We start from the raw sequence: 8,136 nt of genomic DNA, 5'->3' as shown, positions 1-8,136 counted from the left end.
AGTTGCGACTGTTACGAATCCCTTTTGGCCCGACAGTCTAGGGGGGATGGTAATGAGACCCGTAACATAACTCATGCAAATTATTATTGTGACAAAGTAAAAGTGTGCACGAAATAACCACAACAACAGAAATCTACCGTCAAACTCTAGGTTTATTTATAAACACACGGTAATGGGGGAGCAGGAAAAGGGGCTGAGCTGGACCCAAGGAAAGAAACAATAAGCATCCAAAACACCCCTAAGCTAGACTAGCCTACTTTAACAGCTAACTAACTAACCAAAAATACAGTGGGTGGTCCGCCCAGTTCTAACTAGTGTATTTAACAAAGTTCACCTACGGGTAGTGTATGCCCATGGGCGACTTGTCTTGGTTTCCCCCTTTTCCCACCAGCAACAAACAAACACCATAACCAAAAACAATACTCACAGGTGATGACAAAGTGCTATGAGGTGCTTAAACAAAAGAGAGGTTACGACACAAAGCGAGAGTGAAACACAGAGACCTACAGACATGGCATTTACAGAGAGATTGCTCTCTAGAACAAACAAATGATGGGGTTTTTAAACCATGGGGAAGGAACTGTGATAGGGTAGGAAATAGGAGGAGGTGTGTCTTCTGATTGATGATTGATTGTTGACTGATTGGGGAGTGATGATTTTCACCTGTGAGGGGAGAAGGAGAGAAAAGAACACACAGGATACACACACACACAGGATAACTGTATCCGTAACACTCCCACCCTTAAAAGAGCAACCCTAGGGGTTGCGACTACAGTATTTCAATGAATACTCACAACAAAGCAACAACCTTGCAAAACATACAGAAATCATTTTCACACACGAGACAAAGCATCTGCTAACACATTATCAGAACCCTTTTTGTGGCGGATCTCCAAATTATAATTTTGTACAATCAGCGCCCAACGCATAAGGCGCTGGTTCTGGTTGTACATTCGGTGGAGAAAAACTAAGGGGTTATGGTCAGTATATACAATCACGGGTAGGGCACTGGAACCAATATATACTTCAAAGTATTGCAGAGCCAACAACAAAGCAAGAGCTTCTTGTTCTATTGTCGCATAGTTTGTTTGACATTTAGTAAATTTACGTGAAAAATAACAAACGGGATGATCCACTCCACTCTTGTCCTGCTGCAGTAGAACAGCACCAGCACCTCTGGCACTAGCATCTACCTCAAGTTTGAACGGTTGTTCAAAATCTGGAGCAGCAAGTACAGGTGTACTACATAAGAGTGCTTTCGCTGATTCAAAAGCTCTCTTACAATCAGGGGACCACACAAATGATCTAGCCGGACTAAGCAAATCGGTCAATGGAGCAACTACCGCAGAGAAATTTTTACAGAAGCTACGGTAGTAGCCAACCATCCCTAAAAGCGGCGTAGCTCTCGTCTGGTGGTAGGTGCAGGGAATGCAGTTATAGCCAAGACCTTGGCATCAACAGGGCGCACCTGTCCATGGCCAACCTCTTTGCCGAGATAGGTAACAGTAGCCTTCCCAAACTCGCACTTTGCCAAGTTCAGGGTTAGAGAAGCAGCTGCCAACCGATCACATACTACCCTTAGCGAGTCAACATGATCTGTCCACTCAGACGAATAAACCACTAGGTCATCAAGGTATGCACTACAATTAGGAACGCCAGCTAATACGGAGTTAACCAGTCGTTGGAAGGTGGCTGGTGCATTTCGCATCCCAAAAGCCATGACTGAGTACTGTAGGAAGTTGTCTGGGGTCACAAAGGCAGAAATCTCAGAAGCACGTGAAGTTAACGGAACCTGCCAGTAACCTTTTAAGAGGTCTAACTTAGTTACATACTTAGCAGCACCAATAGTGTCGATACAGTCGTCCAGTCGGGGTAACGGGAACGAATCTGGCATTGTGACAGAATTTACCTTTCGATAATCCGTACATAACCTGGACGTACCATCAGGTTTAGGAACCAGAATGCAAGGAGAACTCCAAGGGCTTGAACTTGGCTTAGCCAGGTCATTCTCCAACAAATATCTCACCTCATCCCTCATTATCTTCCTCTTGGAAGCGTTGATACGATATGGGTGTTGCTTGATAGGTGTAGCATTTCCAACATTAATGTCATGTTCCAACACATTTGTGCGAGTAGGAACGTCATTAAAGAGACATGGAAAACTGTGTAGTAGCCTCACAATATCATTGGCCTGTCCATCCGTTAAATGAACCAGACCGGATTGGATAGACAGCAGCATTTCTGAGTTGGGCAATCTAACACACTGCTGCTGAGTATTGCGCAACTCCAAGCCATCAACATCATCAATATGACAGTCCACTATCATAGCAGTAGTAGCAGAGACAGCAGTACCTTCCTCTGTTTTTGAACTCTCTAACTGTGTGATGGGTCGGGTGTGGTAAGCTTTCAACATGTTAATGTGACACACACGAGATTGGCGTTGTCTATCAGGAGTTTGAAGCACATAGTCAGTTTCACTTATTTTCTTTTCAATTAAATAAGGACCCAAGAAACGAGCTGACAGTGAAGATCCTGGAACAGGTAATAACACCAGTACTTGGTCACCTGGCTGTAGTGGACGAGAAACAGCCTCTTTATCATAGTGTCTTTTCATGCTCCTCTGTGAGGAAGACAGAGCTTCCTTTGCGAGAGCACAAGCTTGGTGTAGGCGCTCACGAAAGCGACTAACGTAGTCCAACACATTCTCATCTCTGGTACACAACTCTTGGGACAAGAACTGTTCTTTAAGGACTTTCATTGGTCCTCTCACTGTGTGACCAAACACCAGTTCAGCCGGGCTGAAACCTAGGGACTCCTGCACAGTTTCACGAGCAGCAAACAAAACTAGAGGAACTCCCTCATCCCAATCTTTCTCAGATTCCAAACAATATTTACGTAGCATAGACTTCAGTGTCTGATGCCATCTTTCAAGTGCACCCTGAGACTCTGGGTGATAGGCGCTTGACACACGGTGCGTAATTGACAAGGATTTTAACACCTGCCTGAAGAGCTTGGATAGGAAATTGGTTCCTTGATCGCTTTGTACCACCCTAGGTAACCCGAATGTCGTGAAGAATTTTATTAAGGCTTTACTCACTACCGGGGCTGTAATCCTTCTCAGAGGAATGGCCTCGGGGTATCTTGTAGCCATACACATTATCGTTAACAAAAACTGGTTACCCGATTTTGTCTTCGGTAACGGTCCGACACAATCAACCACCACATGCTCGAATGGTTCACCTATGACAGGTATGGGACAAAGAGGAGCGGGAGGAATAACCTGATTTGGTTTTCCTGTTATCTGACATGTGTGGCATGTCCGACAGAACTGAGCCACATCTTGTTTTAAACCCGGCCAAAAGAAATGTCGAAGGATCCGATCATAAGTTTTTGTGATTCCTAAATGACCAGACCACTGGTGATCATGAGCAAGGGATAACACATTTTGTCGAAAGGCTGTAGGAATCACTATTTGGTAAACAGCATTCCAATCTCCATCCGCGTCAACATGGGATTTCCATTTACGCATGAGGAGATTACCATCAATGAAGTAAGCCACGTTCTTCTTCTTCACATCTTCCAATGAGACAACACTAGAAAAACATTTAGCAAGCTTGTTGTCAACCTTTTGGTTAGCAATCAGCTGCTCACGAGTGACTGGTAACTGTATTGCATCAGCAATAAGTTCAACGTTCTTTGATTCTTTCCTAGGCTGTTTGTCAGAGGTGATCAGCTTCTCGGAGGTATCACACAATCCATCTTCTTGATCAACCTCTTTGAACAGTACAGTGTTCGACAAATCTATCTCGTCACCCTCTTGTAGTGCCTGAGCACGAGTGACAGCACAAGCAGGGAACACATGTGGATAACTCTGTGCCAGCTCATTCGAGAGAGAGTGGTCACTTTTATCCAATACGGGTACTACCTTTCCTCCGCCAATATCGTTACCCATTATAAAGGTCACACCTTTCACTGGCAACATAGGGCGTACCCCTACTCTGAATATTCCAATGATTAACTCAGAGTGTACTTTCACAAAGTGCAATGGCACTGGGACAAAACCCATTTCAATACCCTGCACTAACACACTGGAACCACAGTATGTATCGTCAGATAAGGGCAACACATCAGACAATATAAACGACTGCGCCGCACCAGTATCTCTAAGGATTTTAACCGGTCGCTGAGACGCTTCGTCATTCGTTAGGGACACAAACCCCTCGAAAATGAATGGTTCATAACTGCGGTCGGGGACTGAGACTTTCAAACTACAGTTACCCTGAGGCACCTGTTTTGTTGCAGACCTCACAACCGTACGAATTAGAGCAACACCTGTTGGTGGCTTGGCACGAAGAGGCATCCCTTGTTTGCGTTTAAGCAGGAAGTAATCATACATTTACATTTAACATTTAAGTCATTTAGCAGACGCTCTTATCCAGAGCGACTTACAAATTGGTGCATTCACCTTATGACATCCAGTGGAACAGTAGTGCATCTAAATCTTTTAAGGGGGGTGAGAGGGATTACTTTATCCTATCCTAGGTATTCCTTAAAGAGGTGGGGTTTCAGGTGTCTCCGGAAGGTGGTGATTGACTCCGCTGTCCTGGCGTCGTGAGGGAGTTTGTTCCACCATTGGGGGGCCAGAGCAGCGAACAGTTTTGACTGGGCTGAGCGGGAACTGTACTTCCTCAGTGGTAGGGAGGCGAGCAGGCCAGAGGTGGATGAACGCAGTGCCCTTGTTTGGGTGTAGGGCCTGATCAGAGCCTGGAGGTACTGAGGTGCCGTTCCCCTCACAGCTCCGTAGGCAAGCACCATGGTCTTGTAGCGGATGCGAGCTTCAACTGGAAGCCAGTGGAGAGAGCGGAGGAGCGGGGTGACGTGAGAGAACTTGGGAAGGTTGAACACCAGACGGGCTGCGGCGTTCTGGATGAGTTGTAGGGGTTTAATGGCACAGGCAGGGAGCCCAGCCAACAGAGAGTTGCAGTAATCCAGACGGGAGATGACGAGTGCCTGGATTAGGACCTGCGCCGCTTCCTGTGTGAGGCAGGGTCGTACTCTGCGGATGTTGTAGAGCATGAACCTACAGGAACGGGCCACCGCCTTGATGTTAGTTGAGAACGACAGGGTGTTGTCCAGGATCACGCCAAGGTTCTTAGCGCTCTGGGAGGAGGACACAATGGAGTTGTCAACCGTGATGGCGAGATCATGGAACGGGCAGTCCTTCCCCGGGAGGAAGAGCAGCTCCGTCTTGCCGAGGTTCAGCTTGAGGTGGTGATCCGTCATCCACACTGATATGTCTGCCAGACATGCAGAGATGCGATTCGCCACCTGATCATCAGAAGGGGGAAAGGAGAATATTAATTGTGTGTCGTCTGCATAGCAATGATAGGAGAGACCATGTGAGGTTATGACAGAGCCAAGTGACTTGGTGTATAGCGAGAATAGGAGAGGGCCTAGAACAGAGCCCTGGGGGACACCAGTGGTGAGAGCACGTGGTGTGGAGACGGATTCTCGCCACGCCACCTGGTAGGAGCGACCTGTCAGGTAGGACGCAATCCAAGCGTGGGCCGCGCCGGAGATGCCCAACTCGGAGAGGGTGGAGAGGAGGATCTGATGGTTCACAGTATCGAAGGCAGCCGATAGGTCTAGAAGGATGAGAGCAGAGGAGAGAGAGTTAGCTTTAGCAGTGCGGAGCGCCTCCGTGATACAGAGAAGAGCAGTCTCAGTTGAATGACTAGTCTTGAAACCTGACTGATTTGGATCAAGAAGGTAATTCTGAGAGAGATAGCGGGAGAGCTGGCCAAGGACGGCACGTTCAAGAGTTTTGGAGAGAAAAGAAAGAAGGGATACTGGTCTGTAGTTGTTGACATCGGAGGGATCGAGTGTATGTTTTTTCAGAAGGGGTGCAACTCTCGCTCTCTTGAAGACGGAAGGGACGTAGCCAGCGGTCAGGGATGAGTTGATGAGCGAGGTGAGGTAAGGGAGAAGGTCTCCGGAAATGGTCTGGAGAAGAGAGGAGGGGATAGGGTCAAGCGGGCAGGTTGTTGGGCGGCCGGCCGTCACAAGACGCGAGATTTCATCTGGAGAGAGGGGGGAGAAAGAGGTCAGAGCACAGGGTAGGGCAGTGTAAGCAGAACCAGCGGTGTCGTTTGACTTAGCAAACGAGGATCGGATGTCGTCGACCTTCTTTTCAAAATGGTTGACGAAGTCATCTGCAGAGAGGGGGAGGAGGATTCAGGAGGGAGGAGAAGGTTGCAAAGAGCTTCCTAGGGTTAGAGGCAGATGCTTGGAATTTAGAGTGGTAGAAAGTGGCTTTAGCAGCAGAGAGAGAAGAGGAAAATGTAGAGAGGAGGGAGTGAAAGGATGTCAGGTCCGCAGGGAGGCGAGTTTTCCTCCATTTCCGCTCGGCTGCCCGGAGCCCTGTTCTGTGAGCTCGCAATGAGTCGTTGAGCCACGGAGCGGGAGGGGAGGACCGAGCCGGCCTGGAGGATAGGGGACGTAGAGAGTCAAAGGATGCAGAAAGGGAGGAGAGGAGGGTTGAGGAGGCAGAATCAGGAGATAGGTTGGAGAAGGTTTGAGCAGAGGGAAGAGATGATAGGATGGAAGAGGAGAGAGTAGCGGGGGAGAGAGAGCGAAGGTTGGGATGGCGCGATACCATCCGAGTAGGGGCAGTGTGGGAAGTGTTGGATGAGAGCGAGAGGGAGAAGGATACAAGGTAGTGGTCGGAGACTTGGAGGGGAGTTGCAATGAGGTTAGTGGAAGAACAGCATCTAGTAAAGATGAGGTTGAGCGTATTTCCTGCCTTGTGAGTAGGGGGGGAAGGTGAGAGGGTGAGGTCAAAAGAGGAGAGGAGTGGAAAGAAGGAGGCAGAGAGGAATGAGTCAAAGGTAGACGTGGGGAGGTTAAAGTCGCCCAGAACTGTGAGAGGTGAGCCGTCCTCAGGAAAGGAGCTTATCAAGGCATCAAGCTCATTGATGAACTCTCCGAGGGAACCTGGAGGGCGATAAATGATAAGGATGTTAAGCTTGAAAGGGCTGGTAACTGTGACAGCATGGAATTCAAAGGAGGCGATAGACAGATGGGTAAGGGGAGAAAGAGAGAATGACCACTTGGGAGAGATGAGGATCCCGGTGCCACCACCCCGCTGACCAGAAGCTCTCGGGGTGTGCGAGAACACGTGGGCAGACGAAGAGAGAGCAGTAGGAGTAGCAGTGTTGTCTGTGGTGATCCATGTTTCCGTCAGTGCCAAGAAGTCGAGGGACTGGAGGGAGGCATAGGCTGAGATGAACTCTGCCTTGTTGGCCGCAGATCGGCAGTTCCAGAGGCTACCGGAGACCTGGAACTCCACGTGGGTCGTGCGCGCTGGGACCACCAGATTAGGGTGGCCGCGGCCACGCGGTATGGAGCGTTTGTATGGTCTGTGCAGAGAGGAGAGAACAGGGATAGACAGACACATAGTTGACAGGCTACACAAGAGGCTACGCTAATGCAAAGGAGATTGGAATGACAAGTGGACTACACGTCTCGAGTGTTCAGAAAGTTAAGCTTACGTAGCAAGAATCTTATTGACTAAAATGATTAAAATGATACAGTACTGCTGAAGTAGGCTAGCTGGCAGAGGCTGCGTTGTTGACTATGTAGGCTAGCTGGCAGTGTCTGCGTTGTTGACACTACACTAATCAAGTCGTTCCGTTGAGTGTAATGGTTTCTACTGTGCTGCTATTCGGGGCTAGCTGGCTAGCTAGCAGTGTTGATTTACGTTACGTTGCGTTAAAAGAACGACAATAGCTGGCTAGCTAACCTAGGAAATCGCTCAAGACTACACAATTATCTTTGATACAAAGACGGCTATGTAGCTAGCTATGTAGCTAGCTACGATCAAACAAATCAAGCCATTGTACTGTAATGAAATGAAAAATGTGATACTACCTGTGGAGCGAAGCGAAATGCGACCGGATTGTTGAGTGCGGAAGTTCTGTTACGTTAAGGACGACGAATAGCTGGCTAGCTAACCTCGGTAAATTAAGATAATCACTCTAAAACTACACACTCTAAACTACACAATTATCTTGGATACGAAGACAGCAAAGACAACTATGTAGCTAGCTAACACTACACTAATCAAGTCGTTCAGTT

Source organism: Oncorhynchus nerka, linkage group LG13 (genome assembly GCF_034236695.1).
Source record: "Oncorhynchus nerka isolate Pitt River linkage group LG13, Oner_Uvic_2.0, whole genome shotgun sequence".
In the NCBI taxonomy this organism is placed as follows: domain Eukaryota; kingdom Metazoa; phylum Chordata; class Actinopteri; order Salmoniformes; family Salmonidae; genus Oncorhynchus; species Oncorhynchus nerka.
This window is presented reverse-complemented; position numbering follows the sequence as displayed.